This window comes from Pogonomyrmex barbatus, unplaced genomic scaffold, assembly GCF_055798465.1.
Source record: "Pogonomyrmex barbatus isolate J1 unplaced genomic scaffold, ASM5579846v1 scaffold9, whole genome shotgun sequence".
Taxonomy (NCBI): domain Eukaryota; kingdom Metazoa; phylum Arthropoda; class Insecta; order Hymenoptera; family Formicidae; genus Pogonomyrmex; species Pogonomyrmex barbatus.
The window spans coordinates 4,498,812-4,524,015 of record NW_028297193.1 but is presented as its reverse complement, the minus strand read 5'-3'; the positions used below and the strand labels follow the sequence as shown (position 1 = coordinate 4,524,015).

General features: G+C 45.1%; 1 protein-coding gene across 3 annotated transcripts in view; it reads left to right on the top strand.

The window, feature by feature from the left end:
• Nucleotides 1-25,204, top strand: part of LOC105429075 (royal jelly protein-like protein) — a 235,723-nt gene that overhangs the window by 11,099 nt on the left and 199,420 nt on the right. For all 3 annotated transcript variants that reach the window (XR_016141245.1, XR_016141247.1, XR_016141246.1), the window contains exon 4: nt 4,868-5,109. The gene's annotated coding sequence lies outside the window, so the exon portion shown is untranslated. The remainder of the gene's footprint in view (nt 1-4,867; nt 5,110-25,204) is intronic.

The window sequence follows — 25,204 nt, the reverse complement described above, 5'->3', positions numbered from 1 at the left end:
TCGACAAGAGAGAGAGAGAGAGAGAGAGAGAGAGAGAGAGAGAGAGAGAGAAAGAGAGAGAGAGAGATCTTGGCAGTTTTAAATAATTCTATTACCCCACAGGAAAAAGGAAAGTAGAATTCGTTGAGTACTGCGGTCCGGAACGAGTTATGCACGGAGCGTGACATGAACGAGTGCGTTGCCGATGCGGTACGTCACGCAGCGGCAGCGCCGGCTTCGCAATTCGGCGGTTCCCCGACTCCGGCCGATGGAACGCCGGGCGAGAATTTCGGGCATCCACCGCGTCTTTATTAAGGTCGGCTCGTCTATAATTCACAGGAGTGAGAGAGCGCTAGGCCGTCCTGACAGTATTCGGACTCACCGGCCGCATAAACACACCGGCGTCTCGTGCAGGAGATCCGTGCGCGCACACGGCCGTGTGCGCCACGCATTGCGGTTGTCAGCCCTAGTCAACGTGTAATTTACTAGCTCGCCCCCTCTCCGTCACCCCCTTCGGTACGATGCAGATGCAGTCGCCGGTTTTGAACTCGGTCAACGCGACGCAGCGACGGCGGCAGCGGCGGCAGCGGCAGCGGCAGCGTCTGAGCGGTCGCAGCAGCAACAGCAGTAGCAGCAACAACAATAACGCAACGCCGTCGACAGCGACCGTCGTTACCGTTCCCGCTGCTACCGCTGCCGCGACTAGTTACGATGCAAATGGATAACGCCGCTGCACCAGCGGGTACCGTCCGCTGACCACTCGGAACCCGACGACCGCAGGGCCGCTATAAACCAGCAGAGTACGCACTACGTTCTCCCGAAACGGCCGGAACTTTCGAGCTGTCGCGCCGAGATGATCGTCGAGATTATCTACCGCTCTAGCGCGTGAGCGTTCCTCGCGAAATATCGGGAAACTTTTCGCTCTCACGCGGATCCCTTGCGTTTCCCCCGCGCTCTCCTCCTAATCCACATTCGTATTCCGCGTCATTCAGTTCCTCGTACACTCCACGTGTCGTATCGACTTTACACATCATAGAATTACGCGTTCGATACAATTCTTGGAATCCGATTTCTATCTTAATTATCATTCGCATCGCGGTTCGTTACGTCAGCGTGGGAGAGTGCGTGAGTTTCAATTAATTCCGTTTTCCTCCGATACTTTTGCGCTAGCTTTATTACGCGGTGCTCCATGAATCAACTCGTCTATCTACCTATTTGCTCTTAGCACTACGAGCTCCACTCCGACTCTCTCCTTCGGAATCTCGCGAGCAGTTTGCCTTCCTCTTACCGCACGCACTGCCGTGCAACGCTCGGTCGAAATGTCGTTTGCTACGGGAACCGGTCTCTTACATTCGCAACCGTTCGTTACCGTTAGTTCCGCCTGGCGTAGCGCGTTCGCAACGTAAACACGTACGTGTGCACGGTGCCGTAGAAAGAGGCTCGGAGGAGAGCGTGTTTCGTAGGAAGGTGTGGCTGCGCTTTGCCGCGAATACACGCGCGTGCCTCTGTAGATGTGCGGCAGCGGCGACGGTTGTTTACGGTTGTGCAAATAACGGAGGCCGTATACGACCGGCCGTGGCCGACCGACATTTCGTTTGGCTTTCCGAGGCGTTTCGTGGGAGGCGATACGCGACTGATCTCACGCCCCGAATGAATATTACGCGGCGAGAAACTAGTCATCATTGTTTTACGGCCGACCCTCGAATAACTTTCGGTCTCGACGATCTCGCCGAGTCTCGCGGTCGAGTTACCTTCACGACTCCCGGAGGCCGTAGCTTTTATCTACCTCCAGAAAGGAGAAAATAAACCTCGCGCGCGTGCAATTAAAATAATTTGCGCCGCTTACAACGGAAAGTGTAATGACCAGCCAGAAGTTCAGAAGAGTTAATTTGTAAAACGGCCCATTCGGTTAAATTACAACGCCGGATCTCCGTTGTAAAACTTCCTCTCCGTTGAAAATTGCCGGGTCATCGAGCGTGTATCACTTGTACATTCACTGCCGGAGCGCCGTAATCTCGGCACGATACGGATTTAGAGCTCTTCCGCGACGGGGTAGAAGGATTCATGACGTGCCTGCAAGTATGAATGCATAACTCCTACCGTGCCATTCGCCAATTTTCGTACATCGATGTATCGTGAAAGGAACGATCGTTGTAGATCACAGTCGTAATGAATAGCTCGGATGGAAATGTACTGGGTCAGGTGCAGGTACCAATGGAAGATAGCTCGATGAATGTGGCACAGGGGAGAGGGGGTGTAGGTGCAATCAGCGCGATGATAACCAGTATTACCGCGTCTACCCATCCCAGGCCGCCGATCTCCGCGGCGTAATTCCCGAGGGTTCTATTTTGTGACGAGAACAAGCGGCTAGTATGACGGCAATCCAGGGATGATGTATTCCGTGTTATTTATTTCTAACGATACCGTGCCCAGCGATTGGCCGAGTGACAAAATAGAAATCAGTTCAGGAAACTCTCGGATATTCGTGCTCTCAGTCAAGCTTTGTCCCTTCTGTTGGTGTATTTGCCGGCAGCCATTTTTCACGCGTAAATCGCGTTCTTATCGCAACGTTCCCTTTACAACGAAGACGTTTAAAAATTACTTGCAAAAATTATTTTCGTACTCAGATAATTTTTTAAATGACAAGATTTGTATTTATTTCTTGTTTTACGATTACACCGCGATTACGTTGTCCTTACACGGAGGTAAAGACCGCATTTGGTTATTTGCTTTTCATTCGCTTGTGCGTGCATACGGTAAACGGAAGCTTAAACTCGCGAGTGAGTTTTCATCGAGAGGAAAACTAAGGAACGAGAGAAAGACGTGACTAACAGCTGGATGGAACTTTCTCACTGCATGGCATACAAAGTAAACTTGCTACCGTTATCTCTCATTCACTAACCCGCTTTCCTCTCGTCGTCTTCGTCTTCCTCTTTTTGGGATATTACCCTATTCCGTGCCACGTAATATTTCCGCCTATTCGTATTTTCGTATCCATACAGTCGCAACACTGTGTGCGTGTGCGCGAGCCCATTTTTCGCGTCCCTCGAAAGTAACACAACCCTCTATTCCAGCGTGCACCCTATTTATTTCCGTACGAATTTTAAGAAGCAAACGGAAACAATAACTTTAATAATATCATCTACGTGCTTGCGACATAAAAAAAAAAAGAAATTTTGTTTGGATTGCATCCGTTTCGTAATAATAATACTGAAAGGCTGAACACGATAATTGTTGCAATATATTCACCGCGAGTATAATGCAATAATTATTTTTATTTTATTTTTCTTTCATTGAAAATAAGTATGTTTTATCGCGCGGACGATCGTTATCGCTCAACTCATGCTGAGGCACGTTGCGACAATATTTAATCCCCTCGTATCGCGGTGAACAAGGATTTTTACGGTCTTTGCTTAAATACTCGGAGTAATCGTGGTAATCGTGATATCTTGTTATCAGCATGCTGAAATCTACACCGTCGAACGAACGAAGCTCTTTTAAAATTAAATAAATTCTATACGTATTCTTCCACTCTACCACGCTCATTGAATATACCGCGGATTTTACGAATGAGTCTCTTATGTTATGTACAGTTTATTCACGTCTTGCAACTTTCGCTCGACCGAACGACGTTATTATAATTCCGCAATTTACTGTTACGAGAGCACAACAGCTTGACATGCTCGCATGTAGACTGCCGCGCAAAAATCGTTAATATCACTTCATGACAAGCGGCCACTCCTCGGCAAGTGAGTAAAGGAACTCCGTAGTTCTTGTTTCCCAACAAGAGTCTGGTCGTGGATCGGTTGTTTTTATCAGTTGCGTGAGCGCCCTACGTATGAAAACTTCCATCCGCTCACGCCCTGTTTCCTGCTACGAAAATGACGGCTAGATGGACGAAAGGGCGCGCGATGGAGGGCTAGGGGCGAGGTAGAAGAGGAAGTTGTTGGACCATGTCGACTGCTTCCCAAGCCAGCCGAAGTGGACCTATCGACTCGAAACGAGTGTGCTCGACGTTAAAATCCCGGTCGCTGCTCCCGTTTCTAAGCCTCCCCTCTACTGACCGTCATCATTCTTTCTCTCTTCTTCTCATTCCGCCAACTTTCTGCCTTTCCTTCATCTATGAACGCGGGTGCGCGCGCTTACTCGTCTGTTCGCTCGTGTTAGACGTAAACGATGCAATGGAGGGGTGGACACGGTCCGGCAAATCCGAAATCCCCTTTTCCTCGATATAAAGCTTCGTCCCTTTTTTCGACTTCGATCCTCCACATAGCGAGACTTCGCGCCGCTACTCTATGTGAACGAAGTATCGGAGCCACCGATAAAACCGAGTCGTAACAAACGAAATCGACACTGCCAGGTCAGGTTCTCATACGTGAAGGCGCGCGTCAACAGTAGAATTCAATTCCGAACTAGATGCTAACTTTGTTCGACGTATTTCGATCATTTTAAATGTCGAAGTTAGATCTGCATATTTACTATTGAGTTTCAAAATTGACATATCGATTCAGTAGAAGCTTATGTTTTCTCTTTTCATTTGAAACAGATTTTTTTTTTAAAGTCGATACCATTTCTCTTTTTAAATTCAAATGGTGAATATCTATTAAAAAAATGAGACGATAATTTTTTTTATAATAATGTAAGCAAATAAAAAAATGAAATGAAAAATGAAAATTATATCATAAATGATTTTACATTCGGAATATTATGAGATAACGTGACGTATTAATCTCGTGTAATTGCCTACAAATGTATCTGTGCGATTATCGCGAGACATGGCGATATATCGTTAACGAATGAATTAAATTTAGACAGCGGACTTACAGAGGAGATAGTCGATAGAGACGGTATTTCTTCGCAGGGGAGTGACAATATTATTCTGTTTCAGGGTGTGACGGGCGACCGGCTGGCCGGGGGCGCCGCACACCTCCTCCACCTCTTCTTCTTCTTGCCACGACCACAACACACAATGTAACAACAACAACTACTACTACTACTACTACTACTACTACTACTACTACTACTACTACTACTACTACTACTACTACTACTACTACTACTAGTACTACTACTACTACTACTACTACTAGTGTCGTCCGCGCGAACCACGTTCTCAATGTACTCGATGTGGTACGTCACCATATCCCTACTCGGTGTCTCTGAAGATGTATCTGATTAAGTTTTAACACACACGTGTCTCTCACTTTTACGTTATCGTGTCACGCAAATTAGTATTTCTCATTGATGTATTAACGAGAACTCTGTGAGACTCTGCCCAAGATCCGCCTTCGCCGCTGGGCGAATGTGGACCCGAGAGTGCTCTGTCTAATTGGCAATCGCGAAACTCGAATACGATGGGGTTGTGTATTCGAGTACACGCGGTACTCCGCAAATCTGGCGATACAAAATTATCTCGACGAAATTTAACGTCATGCTGCGGCAGAGGCATTCCTCGTGTGCACGTATGTATTCACGCGTCATTTTAACATTGTGTATATTCGTTTTATATTCTACATATACATATATACAATATATTTATATATATATATATATATATATATATATTCATTCGTCACGCAAACGCACACATACACACATATACACACATACGCGCGCGCGCGCGCATATACACATCCATATATGTATATTGGTTGATGATTATGTCTTCACTGTTCGCTGAATTCCGTTACAATGTGACTTGTGGTTGGTTAAGTTTCGTTGATTTATCGATGTTCAATGTTGACTGCTATTGTTGGTTGTTAGGTGTTTAGTGGTCATTCTGTGTTGGTGCTCACCTCCTACCGACTATTCCTTGTATTCGCTGTTCCTGCGACGAGCACCCTACCCATTTCCACAACACGAATTCCTAAACTTGATGTTAGAAGTTACAATATCAAGCTTGCCTGTCGTCATCTTCTCAACGGACGGACGGGCCTTCGAATTTATCAATAGATAGACAAATGGTAAGATTTCTATTAAATATTCTTTTTTTTTTTCCATAAGCATGCTGTTATTATCTATACGACGGGGAACCGTCGTAAATTTGCATGTTGCGTTATAATGCGTTAATAAATTTTCAATGTACGAGATATCGTTTACGACGCAATTCTGAAAACACATAAGAGAATTTTGAATAAAATGTCTTTCCAAATTGGCGGACGAATCAGAAATCGAACACGTTTCGCTTTATCGCGGAATATAAATTGATTTGGAGGATATACGTATATATACATATCAGGCCGAACGAGATTTTTATGCCGTACATGTGGGAGAAATTTTTCTGCAAAAACCATTTTCCTCTCGGTAACGCGCAGCTTAGGAATGACCGGCATTTGATTAGAGAATAGTACGTACTATCGTATTTTTCTTCTAGCATGCACGTTTCACATTTTCTTTACCTCGATCGAACGTGTCTCTGAATATTGAAGGCCCTAAGCATCGCTGTAAAGTTTTATTTTACTCTTTACACCTCAATGCATATTTCAATAACAAGTTAGTCTTTTCTGGCCTATCCATCCGTTAAATAGCAATTTTCGTGTGATAGAAGCGCACCATGGGATAAACAAATCGGCACGCTGATTCATAAACACCATTGCACGAAAATGAGTTGATAATTACATGCGTGTAAATATTGTTCTCTAAATATGTTTTACATCGATAACGATAATTAAATCGAGGGTTCGCAATATACGTTCGGTTTCATTCTTGTAATGAGCCTGGAAAACGGTAGCAAACACTGTCCGATGGCGGGTTAATCTGCGGTTGAAACGCTTGAATTCTTAACGAGGACAAACCGAGAAGGGGCAAGAAGGAGAGATACTTTTTAAAACAATTACACGAGTAGACAGCATGAAATTGGATGCTTTAACGTGAACGCCAGATATTCACGCCAGATTTTGTTTTTTCTGATATCATGAGCGATCTTGATAATAATACAACAGATAACGTATAACGCGTACGTTGTAATAATTACAATTAAATAACAAGGATGAGGTACAATCTGACGTTTCTGACTCGAGTAAAAATTCGAACAAAAAATACGGGAAAGTGCGCGCGATATGGCAAAAATATTTATTATACTTTCTCCCCATTTTCTTCGAGTTATGTGATCGATTGTCGCAAATTACGTTCCAAACTTCCCATTTCCCTCGGAACTGGTCACCGGCACTTTATTCCATTTGATAGCGATGGCAAGCCGTGGTGAGCAAATGGCTCCTAACAACGACGTATGTGAGAAAGGGACGCAGCCAGTTCGGAAGCATTTATTTGCCAGTGGGAGTTCCTCGTAGTTTTACAATGTGGTCGCGCGACGTTCCGCAAAGGCAGCTCGATTCCAGGCGCACCCCGATAATATTAAAAAGTAATTGGATTGCGATCCGGATGATAGTTGTTGCCGATTCGGCCGCGCCGGCTACCATCGGCCGAAGGAGGGGTGATGGAATCGGCATTAAGGGGAAAACGAAGAGGGGAGGAAAGGCGCAGGGAGGTACGCGTAGATCGGAATAATGGACAGTCGTTAAATTTAATTGGCACATAATTATCGGAAGTCCAGGGGCACCAAGCAGATTGCCGCACGCCACCAATCGTCGCACAGTCGCATCGCTCGGGCTTTAATATCGAGGAAATTCACATGCGAGAGGGGGAAGGGGGAGGAACATCCCATTTCGTCGACGTATTTGGTAGAACAAACCCGGCGCTTGTGGTTTTGTGCCGGCCTAACGAGTCCGGAATCGACCTGCCCTTCATCCCGAAATCGTTTTTCAACGCGGCGCGCTTTCGTTTCCTTCCTTTTTATCTCTCCCCGGCCGCGAAACGCGCTCGCCACTTTTATTTCTCGCCAGCGCATTCTACGGACGCTCGTCCACGAGATCTATCTCGACTTTGAACATTCCCGCGACTAGATTGAATCTTCGCAGAATGCAATTTGTCTTGGACGCCCTTCGAGCCACCGCTGGCAAGAGGAGCTTGAATAAAACAATAAAAGGTTTCTGTGTGTCTGTGTCGTGACACGACACAGAGGTAGGTACAAGCACGGCAAAGGGAACGGAAACGCGAATTGCAAGAATTGTAACAATTAAAGAAAAAAAACACCCAAATAGATAAAAAAGTCCACGAGTTACGTTACCTTCGAGTAATACGGATAATCGTCTTGAGATCGATGCACACGCCGTCACATCGCCCTACATCCACGAGGCCTACTCCTGCGGTACGTTGAAAGCTCCGTAATTAAGCACTGTAAATATGAGATCACGCGGACAAATTAATTTACGAATCAATTAGCGAAGTAGCGTTCGGATATCGCTATCGGTCGACGAGAGGCGGCAGCCGAGAGGCGGACGTATACACAACGGCGACGGCAACTCGTGCCTTGCCATACCATGGCTCGGAGCTACAACCAGGCGGCGCATCGGATTATACGTTACCTCGATATCATCGTGTGTACCAATAAATAAGCCCGCCGATATCATCTTTCATTTCGATAATTATTATTCGGTGCGGTGTTAATTAATTAAGGACTGAGGTCGCCGACTGGCACGAGGAGTAAGCCCCTCCTCTCCCCCCGCTTCATTTCGCCGCTTCATTTCGCACACTTGGCAGGTAGATGGGCCACTCCGTGTACAGCCACGATCACGCCAGGTGATAACTCCTCGAGCTCTCCGGCTAATTACCGGATGAAAGAGCTATCTGGCGACTGTCGTCAAAGTACCGGCGGGAGTCGGTAAATGCACCTGCCGTGCCATTGTGATATTTTAGCGCACTCGCAGCACGGTTCTGCGTGTACGCCTGCCGCGCCGGTCTCGGAATATCTAATTTTCATTCGACGTTTTCAGCCCTCCGTGTACACCGTGAATACCGCGGCGCCACCACGGCCGGGTCAAACGGAGTATGCAACGAATATTCAACGCGGGGGTACGCACGCGGCAAACGAAATGTTATTCTCTGCCGCCGTTCTGTTTAAGCGTAATTATTGTTTCCTTTCCATCTGGCTCGTTAAAAAATCGCGGCTATTTCGTTCGCTCTCTCGTTAAAGAATCAAAAATCGAAACGCTAATCAATCGACTATTTCGAATATTTCGACGTGGCTGAAACGGATCGTTTAAATGTTCAAATTCTCTTTATGAAATTTTATCTATGCTTGAGAAGAGTGATGTAAAATTTACGCATTCAATTTGTGGCTTTAATCCGTGAGATCGCAATATGTATTTGATGGATTGGATGAGTTTTCAAGAATGACAAAATATATAGAACAGCGCCAATGAGACGAAAGATTCTGAAATGATTCTGGAATCGGTTCCTACGACGTAAATTGTCTGAGACATCAGATGCTCAAACATGCTCGAATGTTGAAGCATGCGTAAGATCGGCATGAGGCAAATACCGGCAAGAGCCGTGCTATTCGGCCAAAAGCCAAGAGATCAAGCGAGAGAGACATACAGGGAAAAGCTCTTGTAATTTATTAATTTAATGCTTAACTTTTTGGGTCAGAATCGTATCTAGGTGAAAGGTTGTTGGCGGCGTTCCCGGATACAAAAAAAAAAATATCTCCCTTCCTCCTCGTCCCTCTTCGCCGTTTTGTCGCGCGTTTCTACACGTGTAGAAGGTATCCCGTCCGGTGCTGGAAGCGACTCGTCGCAAACAAATAAATAAAGGCGGCATCCGCAGCATAGCTTCAGGGAGTGCTGCTGAATATTTGATCGTTCTGCAGGGCGTTACGTTGACCGAGTGCCTGGTCATGGGGTTGCTCGGTCGCAGAGGGAACCACGTTTTCCCCTTAACCCAGTATGAGAAGCAGAGCGAGAAAAAAGGGGGGTGGAGTTTTATTGCCGTATTGTGTAGACGTATACGCGAAGGCGAATCCCGCCCTCGCGACTAACAAAGTTCGGTCCTTCTCCCGCGGAAAAGGAATATTTCATACCGGAATAAGGCACACACCCCATTATTACGTTTCGCACGCTGCGATCTACGATCTCCTAAATCTCGAGTATCTCGCGTCGCGGCCTGTAATTGCACGTCGTCATGCTTGATGCCTGAAAATTATGCCACCGCGCGCCTTTTCGAGAGTGCCTCGAAACAAGCAGGGACATTGAGTAGTTGCGCGGTATTGAATTCAGCGATGCAAATAGGCTCGATAACGCGCTCGTTGTTGCAACGCGCGCGACAGAAATTCAATAGTCGATAGATACCCGCGCGATGGAATATCTCCGGTAAGGACTAGACTTCAGGTATGGGGTATTGAATGAGCGCGAGAAAGAAGGGAGGCGAGGGCTCCCTTCGGCGGAGAAAGAGGAAGGAGGAAAGAACAGACATCCGTAAAGAAAAGAGGTGGGAGATATGGAAGAGCGATACAGCCGTGAAGAGCTTGCGAGGCGTTGTGCTACTATTGAATTTAGCCGCGCCGTGCCACGGATCCTCGCTCTCTCGCGAATACTCGTTGGGATTTGATTTACGCATAAAATATTCACCTTGCCCGAGATTTCGTTAGAGTTTCGAAGTTCCGGAACGCGCCGCCACCAGCTGCTGCTACCCTTGCTGCTGCTGCTGCTGCTACTACCACCGTCGCCATCGCCGCCGGTCGCAGCAGTGCTGCCGCACAAACAGCGGTATGTAGCCGCGAGAAGAAGAGAGAACGGCGTCGGGAACAAGTTGGAAGAGAAGGGACGGGGATACAACTAAGTGTACGTAAGAGAAGACTTGCGGAAGACAGAGCGACGAAGCAGTATAAGTATGATACCGGACTGTTGCGAGCGAGTCCGGGCAGGAACCCCGGCAGGATCCCTGGGCAGGATACCTGCCAGGAAAACTTTGCAGGCATCGAACGAAAAAAGAGCTGCAAGTGCTGAAGAAGAGAGAGAGAGAGAAAGACAGAGGGAGAGAAGGAGATTCTGCAGCCTCCGAGTCTCTATGCGCTTCTCTTGGCTTCCTGCCGCCTCTTCTTACCTTTTCCTTTCTTCTTCTTGCGATCGTCCCTTTTTGCTTTCGTTCTATCACCCTGGTCCGTCGTGAAATCTAATAAATCAAGAAGCGAAGGGAACGGAAGTTTCACCGTGCGATATTCGGAAGAGGCGCGCGCGCGCGAGTCGAAGATAGTGGACCACGAGTTTAGGGCGTTTCTGATAACGAGTTTTCACCCTTACCATCGCGCCTTCTTCCTTTCCTCTCCAAACGTTTTGCGGACGGTATCGTCTACGTAGAATCGACGTGTCTCTGTCGAGTGTTAGTGTATTCGTACACAATGAGTGCTCCTCTTCTCTCGCTTCTCCCAATCTCTCTCTTCATCTGGCCCTCCTCGCCAGTGTGTCTCCCCGTCTGTATCCCCGCACGCAGACATGCTCGCGCCCAAGCTCTTCTTCGCGTTCTGTACCTTCTCGGTGCCCTCGTGTCTCCATTGTGCCGCGTCTCCACTTTCACCAGCATTAAGCCCTCCGAGAAATACATTCGGCCGCCTAGTGCGCGATTTCAGCTCACCCCGCGGAATTTTAGGGGTGGGACGGCGAGGTGAATGGTTTCTCAGTGCTCGGCCAGCGACAGAGAAAAGGAGAGAGACAGAAGGGCGGAGATGTAAATGCTGAGATACTGAGAGCACAAGCCGTTACTTCGTCAGTACAGTCGATGCACCAAGTTGCACAGCGATCTCCAATTCCACGCTGTTTCGGGGAAAAATAGGATCAAAAAAAAAAAAAAAATACGAGAGTATACGAGAATATTGCGGGGAAAAACAGGGAACACAGATTTGTTGAGGGCGCGGTGTTTCAATCGTGAAGCGGTGCGCTTGTGACAATGGCGTGGCAGAAATGTTTCGCCCTCGCGGCGTATCATCGTTATAAAAAGTACCGTCGAATGTTGTTCGACGATCCGATCATTCGTTTTACGCGTTCGCCGGAGAGTTGTGGAAAAAACGACTGCGTTTCGACGCACCGCGTTTATACGCGAGCGCGCGCAGTATAATTGTAAAATATTTTATTTCATCCGGCTGCGTTATTTTCCATGGAAAAATCCAATTTTACGCATTATTATTACGTATTATTATTACGTATTATTTCGCTGTATCCCGACTATTACTCGTTTTTCGCAGAAAATTCGTAAACATTTTCGCCCGCGGGACGTTATTATTTTCATACCGCGATAACCCGCGGCGCTGCGTGAACATTGCGCACGTATTGTACATTGCTCATCCTTTATTGACGCGAGAAGTTCGCGTAATCTCTCTCTCTCTCTCTCTCTCTCTCTCTCTCTCTCTCTCTCTCTCTCTCTCTCTCTCTCTCTCTCTCTCTCTCTGTCTTCGACGATAATGGTCATGTCGCAGTCGTGGACGCACACTTCGGGGATACGCAAAGGTACGCGACATGCGGATCTTAGAGGAAATACGCGATAAAGGACGCTCGGGAAAAATTTAGGAACACTCCGCTCTCGCGGGCCGTTACTTCGCGTTAAGCGCCGTGTGTAGACTTCCGGGGCGGTCGTCGATGCGTCTCAGGGCATCCCCGTTTTCGGCCCCGCAAGAAAGTTTCACCGGAAGTCTCGAGGATTTATCCGGCCCGCTACATCTTCCGTCCGAAAACTTATCTGCCGCGGGGATGGCGAGAGCGACAGAGACCCCGCGCGCGCACACACGTTGACCACACGTTGCCGGATAATACGTACGATGGCAGGGGCCGTTAGCTTGCTCTATTGGGTTCGAAGGACTCACGGCTCGAGGCTCTTCTCTATTCCATTTATTCCGTATACATAATATATCGTTTCGCGAGCGAGCACGGTGGCCCGGCTACTCTCAACCCCTCATCGGGGCTCGTAGGTATTCTTATTTTTTCGCTCGATTTAATACCGCGATAGGAAGGCTCCTCTTCTTTTCGGCGTAGCCGCGAGGCTTTTTATGCTTAAACGCTTCTTCGCGATCATCAATCTCCGCCCATAACGAACGACGGAAGAACAGCTCTCATAAGAACTTGCAGCCGTTCAACGGCTCTTCTAATGAAGAACGTTTCTTAATAAGAAAATGCCGCCGTACACGTAATAATTTTTCCCAATCGTCACATTGTACACATTAAACAATCGAGCGACATCTCGATATGTTAGCGATATGTGTAATGTTGCTGACTTACGAAATCGCATTCACCTTTCGCAGAAGAGGATTAGTGCCTTCGATAACGGGTTTATCAACATGAACAATAATTCATATAAGTTCTGTTTATCACGAACTATTAATTTCGCCAAGAACAGTTACGATGCCTCTCCCGGTGTCTTAACTCCCAACTTACAGTGTAGTAAGCCGTATACCAAGAAATTTATAGGTATATAAATTCAAGTTCCTTTCATGGGAAAGTTAGCAGGCACCTCTTGACCGGAAAGAACGAAGCGGAATGCCCGCACCTTTTTCCAGTAATGGCGAGCATTTTGACAGACGTAATACATGTTTGAATTATTATTGCTTACGTGTGTGAAATAGGAGTTGCGGAAATAAACGCGTTAAATTAATCGCGATAAACCATTCAAATTGTTGAGCAATCGAAAAACGATAACAAGACATAACGTGAAATAAATAATTATTTTCTACATTAAGCTGTGTCGATTGAAAATTTCAAACGAAAAATAAATTTCAATTGTATCATAAACAAGTAATTATTTGTATCATAAATGTCTGGATTTTCATAAAGTATGAAGTATTTTCATAAATCTTTCTTCCTCTGTTCTCTCCCTTTTTCTCTCGAGAGAAAAAAAAGAGCAGGAGGGCTTAACTCGATGAAACTCACGACGGCGAGGATGATAGTCGGGCTTTCGAGCAGGTGCTTCATATAGAATATATGTTCCGATAATGCACGCGATGGAACGTAATTCCCGTCGCGGTGGTATGAGACGAGAGCGCTTCGGTTTCGCGGGGGATGAAAATCGCATTCGGCTTGTTCGTCGTGCGCCTCGTATGGTCGACACGCCAGGCGCGAAATTTAGGCGAATCCTCGTGAATGGCCGGCCGGCGCCGCGCTATACCACGCGGATACGGCGCGTAATTACTTTATACGTTTATGGCGGCGACCCTTTCGTCGGGCCCCTTTTGTCGGTGCACCGTGTGATTTATCGCGGTAAACCTACCTACCGCGCCGCGCCATCGCCATCGCCATCGCCATCGCCATCGCGCATTCGCTCACCCCGTCCTACCCGTCGCGGCGAGAATTTCCAAAGCTCGCGTGGCTCTCGCCCTAAGCGCTGGATCGTTTACTACGCCCGAATTTGTAACTAATTCAGGCGCTTCCGCTCCTGACGTGTATTACCTTGCCGAGGCATTCCGACGGACAAGTAAAACATTCTCTCCTGTCTCCTTGCACCTATATACAAGCCCCTCTCACTCGGTATCGAGATACGCGCGAGATTAAATGCAAAAGGATATATACGATTTTCAAGATCGTAAGATATTTCTTATATTTGTAATATGAACACGGAAAATAATAATATAATATTTTATCGGCAACTCTAAAAATTTGGCCGGATACAGAATCATTTCGTTGGATCTTTAAGTTATTATGTGCAACGTTCAAATTGATTGCTAAAAAATTTTGCAGTATTTATTATCACGCTTAAGCGCCCAACATAATAATTTTGATGTCCAATTAAAATTATTTTCAGCTATGTATTTAGCCAAATTTTTAAATTTGTTGGCAAAACCATTTTCGTGGTCAAATCTTTAGATTATAGTGGTTACGGTACATATTTACATAGCAAGTAATATTATTGATATAAAATAATTGATATAAAATAATTATTCAGCGTGATATAAAATAATTATTAAAATCTATAAAGCGGAAAAAGCACAAGAATTTCCCATTGGAATAAATCATGCGATAAGCGCTAATATTTGCTCTCTCGAATATATCGCGGTCTTTGGATGAGAGTAGAGAGCTTACAGCACTGCGATCTCTGATGCTAGAATCGTGTTAATATTTGACAGGCATAATTCGGCTTTATGCGCGGTGTAAATGCGTTGCACGTACGCGTATCGAGAATTATCGGAAATACTAGTAACACGGAATCGATGGCACAATGATTTCGGCGAGGTGGAGGAAGAGAGAATTTGCACGCCGCATCATTTCGGTCATTGTTAGCGCCGTTTCGATCGCGCTGATCGTCGTAAAATACGGATTCGCAATGCGAACTGATATATCTCAATTGTGCATAATGCCGAATTCTGATTCCGTTCTAGCATTTACGTGCAACGGCAATGACAATGTATTACGCGATTCGCGTTTTTGGCAAATGGGCAACGCATTATGCATGACACCACGCGTCGAGGCGTCGTTCGAAAAGTCACGCGATAATTATCTGGCCCTACGTCAGATTTACGTCGAGGTAATTTGAATATCAGGAGTACGATGTAACGTACTATTCATGTATTCGACACTTTTTATTTTTCGGGACTGAAACTTCAGACGACACCTTACACGAGGCACTCCGTATTAATGGTAGGATGTGAATACATCTGCATTAAAAAATGTGACGTGGCATATTTTTACAATTTTTGTGATTACGAAATATGCAGCTTCTATGTAGGAATATACTGGCCTCTCTAAATATAAATATAAAATTTTATCGTTATAATTGTTTTTATTAATCGTTTATATGTATTCGTTCTCAAAGAAAAAATCGAAAAAAATTACGTGTGAAAATTACGTATTAGGATAATATAATAATTAACAATTTATCTTTCAAGAAAATTTAAATGTCTTTTAGCACATTTGAGTACTTTTTATAACAAATTCTACAAGTTTGTTGATTTGATTTTGAAAACAGTGCTGGAGAGATTATAGTCAGCCTCCTTTAATGGATATCCTTTGAAGTAGGTGGAAATTGTAAGAAAAGAAAGGGAAAAGATTTCTTTTGCTATCGTAATGGGTGGGGAACTTCGAGTTAGGATGACATCGGGGCTGCTTTAGAAGCGAAAAGACACACAGACCAAAAGATTCTCCTCCAGAACCTTTAGACCGTTCTTTCTCCGTTCTTGAATAGTTACGGGAATAGATCCTTGCTATTTCTAAATGAAAGTAGATTTTCAATTCTATCTTTCTACCGATCTAGGTGAATCTTTCCTGTACCTTCAATGATCAAGAGCAGAATGTAAGTCTTTAACTTCCCGCATGATAAATCTAAACGTATCTCGTGTATTTCAGCTTTCTCATGTAATACGTTTCTATATATTTCAAAAGAATCAAATAGAAATTTATACAATGACATATATAATCTTGCCATACATGTATTTCACAATTATATATATATATATATATGAAGATTAGAATAATATATATAATAATTTAATATTCTTTATAATCCATCTCGTTCAGAAGTATCGGCGTGAATTGTAAAAAACAGTAGCTGTAAGAGAACCAGTCTATTTATATTTTTATCACTCTGACGCATGACGTCAATTTGACATTCCTTTCTTCCTTCTTCTAAATATCTCTTTCCGAAGACGCCGAATATTTTGTTGCTGGATAATTCTGTTTCCCAAGAGAAACCCCCTGCAGCATTAGGCTGCCGGTCATACCTTGGCTCGAGGCGCGGAATGGGTTGCGTGGAGATGAGATCTTGGTAGCAGGGAGCAAGAGAGCGAGAATACAAGAGTAGAGACGGAGATGGTGAGAGAGAAAGAGAGAGCGAGAGAGAGAGAGAGAGAGAGAGAGAGAGAGAAAAGGGGGAGAGGGAGAAAGAGAGAGAATGCAGCGAGAGGGAATTTTGGGGAGATGCGGAGAAGTGGATGGGTACAGACCGGCCATGTAAAGCGGAATGAATCTCGTAGCCGCACGTGGCTTGGCCGCGATCCACGCTATCCCGACCACCGCTCGCGTTCTGCAAGCTTTTTATGTCGGGAATTTAAATTAGATACAACCACTTTCCATCCGCAGCCAGTGAAACTCGCGCCGCGCCTACCGAATCGCCCGGGAGAGAGATACTCCTTTATTTCACGGCACTTTATTCGACGACGCCACACAGCTCGTCTTCGTATTTAAAGAGAATCCAGAAGTTTCCATCGCGGAAGTTATCGCGGCGAGTACACAAAAATAGTATCAGCGAGATCTAGCGAAGCTTTCCTTCCAGGATATCGAGAAATTTTCTCTATATGCATTTTTAATTAATACCTCGAGTATCGGACAGAGATATTCTGTGATATTTATAGCATTTATGTACATACGTATCTTCTCTCTCTTCTACGTAATCATTTTCTGGAACTGACGTGAATATCCGTATTATCGGTGTATATATCCTATTAGCTTAGAAGTGACAACAACAGCCGGATCGATACTCCTGTCAATGACACATAATATATGCGGACTACTGGACACTTGCTTATAATAATACGCGACGTATAAAGATTTAAAGCGGATATAATAAAATAGTTTTGCTATTTATACGTGACAGATTTATTATTCGCGTATATCCACTATTCGTGTATATCCACTATTGTGTAACGAGCTTAACAGTGGGCTAAACTAAACAGGAAATGGTGTATAGTTTTGCCGTATTTCCGTACAACGCACGATTCTCTCCGGACGATTTTCTCTCGACGGATAGAATTAAATACATTTTGCTACGTCTACGTTGAAATTCAATGCGAGGTACAATACGGTGCGGCCGACTTGATAGGAATGCCAGAAAACTGAGAAGCCGGCGCGACGTGACGGGTAAATACATACGGCTGTAGTCAGATCCGAGTTTACATAGCGGCGAAGGCCTCTCGCGTTCGGACTGTCGTTAGACGACCGTTCAAGTTCCGCACGGTCGATACCGGTCGAATTCAACACGGTACTAGATATCGGAGGCCCTCTCCGGAGGGGTGGATGGCGGGAGAGGGAGGGAGGTATCGGTTAGGCAGAGGCGTGCCAAAATGTGATTGCGGCAACATTGCGTCACCGCCACACTGGTCCCGGGGTATCTTTGGAGGCTCGTCGTTGGAGAGGACGAAGTAGGATTCTCCTCCTTTCGAAAGCGTCGTTAGAGGCTGCTGGCACCGGGCCAATCACATCGACTAGCTACTGTGTATGTTCCATCCCGATGTGCAGTGTGTGATGCCTTTCTCCCTGCACCCTCCACAACCCTCGGTCTGATCCAGCCTGCTCTGGCCGAGCCGAGGGAAGGAGAATTGAGAATGGGTATTTTCGTTTCTTGTTTGCACCTATCGCCCCCCCCTTCCACCCCCTCCCCCCCGACTACTCACGCATCCCATCCTGTTCCTCCTGCGCAAACATCGATATGGCTATCGATACATCGGAATATAACTGGGACATTAAATGTGCAATTCGTTTGGATAATCTTGGATATATTTCTTCTGGGCCTCATGAGAAGAGAAATTAACTTTCTTTCAGCTATACTAAGCTTCGCAGATGAATGTGGCAAAGAGTTATTATTCGAATACCGTGCGATTTCAATCGAATGATAAATTCGATTCCTCGGAATGTTCAATTATATTTACGCTGGATGATGATGTTGCACAAGGCGGGATTACATGTACCGCATGTGTGATATTTGAACGCTCTCGTGGGTTAGGTATGAATATCTAGTTCGCGCGCATCGCAATTCTCGACATTTGCCACCTGTGATTCAGTTTCATTGGAAGTGTAAGGGAGAGGGAGAGAGAGAGACGGAAGGAGGGGTGGCGAAAGCGCTGAACTCGAGTTGCGAGAAGTAAAGGGTGCGAGAGGTAAGGGATGGGAATTAGTTAGCATACTAATTCCACCGAGGAAACACTTAAACGCATTATACAAGCTACTAATTACCGACATAATGAACCATCCCTAATCAACGAAAGAACTGCGCTTCGCAATTATGACGAATGCTGCCAGATGGAACGCTCGAATTGAGATATATTGATTCGGGTGACTAGGCACATCGCAATGGAGCTTTTCGTTCCATAACGGGTTCACGCTCACGTTTTCTCTCTCTTTCGCGCGCGCCAGTGAGAAGAATTATATCAAAGAGCGATTTCGATCATTGACATTCAATGGACGAACGAGCGCGTGAGATCCGGCGCGCGGCCGGGAAAAAAGTTTAACGTATTAATTACGGAAAGTTTCACCGGCTTTTCCTGCCTCGCAAACCACGTTTTCTCTCCTTTTTCCTGGCTATCTCCTTCGTCTTTTTCGCCGACGAAGCGTATTGCATTACTTAATGCCGATGCCGGAACGGGCTGCCAGCTTTTATATATAACGAGGTGAAACGTTTGACGCCTCGTAAAAGAAACGAACCATCTAGCTTTTTTTAATTTCATAAAGAAGCCTCGTGACATTTGCGATAGTAAAATGTACCAAGCAAACGAGTGATGGAGAGAGAAAGAGAAGGTGACTGCGCTAAGGTGGTGTCATTAAGTTTAAAAGTTAGAAGTTGAGCATTAAATCGCAAGTACAGCAGAATGTTATCATTGACTTGACTATATCAACGTCGTATCGCATGTATTTGTTACAATAATTTAATTGAGGCATATATAATTTCTTTCTTAATTTTTATGTTATATAACTATCGAATAACATAATTATCTGCCTATTAAAATTTACGTATTTTACACAATTATATATATCGTCAAAACACACTATTAAAAAATCAGAAACATTTTTTCTTAACTTCTTTCTTAACTTCTTTCTTTCTCTTTTTTTTTATTTTCTAAAGTATATTCTTTTACATGTTGAGATTCAAGTTTCAATTGATAGAGCCCGATAAGTGAGTACTTCGCGTTAAGTAGGATCTGTCAAAGACTGGCCGGCCTGATCATGACTTTAGTACGATCAGCAATAGGACTGTGAGGCGAGAGTGTAGAGAATGGGGGACGTGACTGGCTTACGAGGGGTGGCATTATGCCTAGATGAGCCGGGATCAATGATATGGCGCCAATCTCTAACCAGTCCTACATAGAAGCACATATCGTTATGCTCACGACACGGCGCAGCCGAATCTATCTTCCTTAGATGTCTATGCGCATCGTTATACAAAAAGGCAGTGAAACTTCCATTCCTGTATCCCCTATGTGAAAAGAAATCGCTTTTCCCTTTGGCTCGCTACACGATTTTTCTTTTCTTTAATAAACGATCGTACATCGTGCTTGTAAAACTATATAAATTAAGATCTGCGTACGATCTGCGCACGAGGGAAAAGTGCACGTTACATTCCCTGAATGTGTAACACGTGCGTTTTAACTAACGATAAAATCCCAGTGTCGAAATAAAGCCTAGTGAAGTGATTTTCCTGGCAAAGGGCGCTAATACGGGTCCCCGTGTGCGCCGCGGTGATCGCATAACTCCCAAGATAAGTAACGTATCTTTCCTGTGTAACGGTGCCGCCTGTAATTTGTCGTGAACGAAACGGACATGAGTGCACGGCTAACCTTCGGTACGTGTAAAGACGTCGTTTACATGCAAACAGCGTACACCCGGTAACTGGCCCCGTAAAGAAGCGGCGCAAGATACGCCGTCCAATGGTAATTTCGATCTCGCAGATAGGAAGTTACAGCGCGCACGGGCTGTAATTACTCCCGCGTACTAGCCCTCATACTTCGTGTACCTACGTATCGTGTACCTACGTGCGAGCGGTCGGTGCTTTAACGTACATGCCGATTTCCTTGATAGCCGGTCGGCTCGCATATCGCGCGAGAACCAATACAATGGTAATTGCGCGCGAACGAGATTAGACCCAAAGTGCAAAGTTGCTGTGAAAGTTGGAAAGTTTCCAGCCCGCCAATTAATAAAGTCTAGGGCGACAGAGCGAAAATCGGCATTTAGCGTTAGCGCACGTAAATTTCAGTACTTAGGACCTCGACACGCAAAGAGTTTACGACCCACGTAGAATCCGGTCAAGACGTACATGCAGACAGTGATTAGATGTTAAATTAGTAATGTGCGGTTAATGCGGTTTGAAGTTCGCGCGGGCGTGTAATATAATCAGTTTTGCTTCTACGACCTGCTGCTTGAATTTAAGCCCTCCGGGTTGAAGTCATACTTAACGTTAAGTAATGAATATGCAGGTATAATGCCAAAGCGGATGGAAAGGGCGCGGCCGCACCATCGAGTTAACGAAACACGGCATAACGGTGTAAAACATAATTATCAGCAAGACGTACGGGGTTGCATTATTCATGGGTCGGTTAGTCCGTTTTCAGAATACGCCGCCGCGTTCTGACAAAATTGCAGGCTTACGACTCTATCCTGATAAAATAACACTGAAATGTAGGCCACGCGCGCAAATTAGGTCCTCCTCCTCCTCCCCCCTCCCTGCCGAAATCGCTGCTTTTGAATCTTTTCAACAGCTTCAAAACTACTTTGTTCAACGCGGCGTGTACCTCATATTTCATTATGATAGAAAATTCTAGTAGCAATATTTCACCGTACCGTAATACGCGTCAATGATTGCAATTTGCCGAGGCTTGATTACGTTCGCATAGATTGATGCGTCGAATGAAATCTCTTGCGACGAGAAAATTTGATACAAAAAAAAAAAAAAAAATAAGGAAAAAGGAAGAAGAAAAAAATAACTTTATCGAGAAATCGCGCACTTGTGATAATTTAGATTGGCACTTTAGATTGTTTGCTGCTTTACATCTTCATCACGAATGCCGTGCATCCAATATCGTCGAGCGAAATACATAATTTCGAAACGCGATCTCGCAATTATAATCGAGAAGCTAATTTCCATTAACAAGCGAATACAAAGATGGATTCGTAGCCCAATATCTTGCGTGCTGCGAATCACAAGTAGGATGAGCTCGTAGCTCGGGAGAACGCAGCGGCGGTCCGTGTGTTTTAGAAGATTAGTTGCCGAAGGGGTGGAGGAGGGGAGGGGAGGGGGGCGAGAGAGAGGCCTCGAGTTGTTCTTGCTGCTAGAGATAATGGGGCCGGGCTGTCAGTCTGTTGGATAACATAATACTTGGACCTGTTTACACTAACCCCCGTTCTCGCACCGGCCCAACCCCGTTCTGTCTTCCCTTAATTAATACCACAAATGTGTAGAACAGAGAAAGAGAGGGCATGTATAACGGAATAAAGGTGGAATCAGTCAAAGGAGGAGCGGGAACAAGGGAACAAGGGAGAAAAGGGAGGAGGAGGCAGGAGAAGGGCGGAAGATAGGAGAGGGAGAGGGAGCGAGAGAGAGAAGGCCTCCGGCGTCCTAACCACCTAATGGAGCCTGCGCCATCGAGTTCATACTATTGGTTACATACCGCACTGTGTACCTGCGGCACTTTGAAAAGGGTTGGCCTCCTACATTGCGGCATAACGTATGCGCATACTCCATAAAATGTGTCGTATACCCTCGTTGCATACACATCGAAAGCCATTAGCAGCGGTGATGGCAAAATAATTGTAACGTTACAATGCGGTTTGCATTAATGAATCAAATTAATTTGATTGAGTCTTATAGAGATTGGCATCGAGGCCTGCGTGTATTGTGTACTGTTTACCGTAGCCGTGAATATGGCTGAAACATGATGTCGAATTGTACGCCAATTAATTATTTATTATTTACGTCGGAGTCAGATGATACAATATTATTTGCCTGTATAGTCGAGTTTGATTAATCATATGTAATTTGCAGTTTCAACCTGACAAACGCTTAAAAACTGATCCTACAAATTACACACTCTTGCGTGGAAAAAAAAAGAATTACGATGAGTTCATTATTGCTTACAGCAATTACTTATCTCCACTTCACTTGCTTGACGTCGTAATCTTCCTAAGATTCAGCGCGCAATCTTCTTGTTTTCGTACTTAGAGGGAAGCCTTTTAAAGGAAGATTCCTTAAAGGGCGAAGTTGACGTCGTTGAGCCTTACCCTGCGACAAGAAACCGTCGTCAGTTTATTAGACGTCGTTCGCGATAAACCTTCATTCTTTGTTTGGGCCGTCGTGACGAGCGATCCGCGACACGGCGGATTAATGAACTGGCATCGTCCTTATAAGGATGGTCACGAAGGCGCCTGATTACCTGTACTTCATTGCACGAAGCAGGTCTTTGTTCCTTGCAAGCTTGTACTCAGACGTGACCTCGTCGTCGGAATAAGCGGAATAAAAAAAATTCACGCGAGATTGCATTTGACTTTGTTCTTTCATTTACGGTAAGTAACTGTAGATATGTGTAAAGCGCTATACGAATGTCAAGTACGGCAACCACGTATTCTAAACTAACTCTGTGATATCTATTTAACGAATCACATTCGAAATTCATTTATTATTGTACGAATTTTTATAATCTTTTATAATCTAGAATATAATTTTAATTGAGTTACAAATACAATTTCTGTTGAATTGTCACGTCGTTATCGGTCTCAACAATCTGTTTATAATAACTGCGCATAAAAAACTTGTAATCTTTATTCTCGTCTAGAAACATATGTCAATAACTGAACATCCGATTTATATGAGAAAGAGAAAGATTTGTATGCGCTGATAAGAGAAGGCAAAAGAAAAATAATGAAAGAAGAAAGTGGGACGAAAGAGAATCGAAATATATATATATATATATATATATATATCGATTCCCAATTCTCTCAATTGAATTTTCAGCAGAACGAAGCTTGAAAGTACGATGATGGTAGAAAGAAAAGCGAGATAAAGCACGACAGTAAGGGAAGATGGTAGTCAGACGCAACTGATCAGAGAGAGCGGCTGTATAATCTGTCACGTTAATGCGACGGGGAAATTTCCCGTGGAATATACGTAGCTACGTACTTCACCTGAAAAGGGTACCATTCGCTCGGCAGTAATGGCCTAGGATTTTGAATGTCGCCAGCACGATAAGGAACGGAAAGGAAGCCATTATCGTGCTACGTGATCTTTGGCGTACGAGCGGAGCGTGCTCCTTAACCGTGCTCGCGCACCGGGTTCTTATATTTCCGAAATATGCCGTGGACGTGGTCCGGTAAATCCGGGCCGGTAAAAGTCATGAGAAATTGGCTCCGTCTAAGGTTATTAACGGCATATTTCACAGAGGAAAAATCCCTCCACCGGAGAGCTCGTTAAGATTTGTGAATTTCGCGTGCGCGATCGAGAGCACTGACTCGCGTACTATCTTTTACCACGCGACTCTGTGTGCGGCCGATCCATTCTCTCTCTCTCTCTCTCTCTCTTTCTCTCTCTCTGTTTCTCTTTCTCTCCCCCTCAACATTATTAATATTATATCTCAAAACGTCAGAGAATCCAGATCGTTCGTGTGTTTTATCGCGGGCTCGCAGATCCCGCAGATAAACTTTCCATTTCCACGCTGCTGGTCCGTCCCTGCACGTAAAGAAAAACCTCGGCGATAAAAGCGCTATCCTGTATTCGAGTCGTCCATTATCGGGCCGGCACGTTATCGCGCCTTATATTTTCGAGATACGAGAGAGCGAATGTCGCGCGAAACACAGCACGGCGCGAGTGTCGCCCGCGCGCGCGCGCGCGAGAGAGAGAGAAATTATTAGTTTACTGCCGGACGTTATCGTAGTTATCGTTACAGCGAAAACGGACCGCTCGTCTAATTATTCCACGCGAGAGGCTTTTTCTATACTATTTCCCTCACCTCCCCTCCCTTCTCTTCTCGATCGACATAGTAGTTCGCGGGACGGAGACTTGGAAAAGGTAAGAGAGGCTGTTCGGAGAGGGAAGGTGTCGACGGAGCGCGGGGGAGAGGCGGGCACCGAGGATAAGGGAGCCCCTTTCATACCGAAACGGAGTTGCCCGTTCGCAGCCATTCAACGAACTTGGGCAGTTGACTCTTTATGCGCAAAGTTTCCCGGCATTTCGATTTTATGTTAATTTCAATTCACTACGCCGAACTTGTAGTCGAAAGAGTGTGTTCATCGATGAGTCGCGCGCGCACACAGCCGCGGAACACTCGGCCAAGTTTATCCACGACCATCGAATAGGAATCGACGAAATATCGTCTTCTCACCCCCTTCCCCACCCTCATCCTGCTTCTTCCGCCCAATAATCCGGATTATAATTCCCTTTAAACGATTCCCCGCGAGCGTGACTCTCGATTCAATTCTGCCTTGCAGGTGAGCGAACGAGAGTATCCTTTAACCCAGATATGCAAGAGTTTCCAATATCTCATCTGACTTAGTTCGTATGATCGCGTTTTTTATCGTTTATGAGATAATTGTTGCAACAATAATCAATAGGGATCTGTCATCGAAGGCAAAGCAATCTCGGATTTAATAAAATTAAAGCCTGAAATTTATCGTATTTGCTTGTCATTAAGAGTAATACGATTTTATGTGCAATATTTAACTGT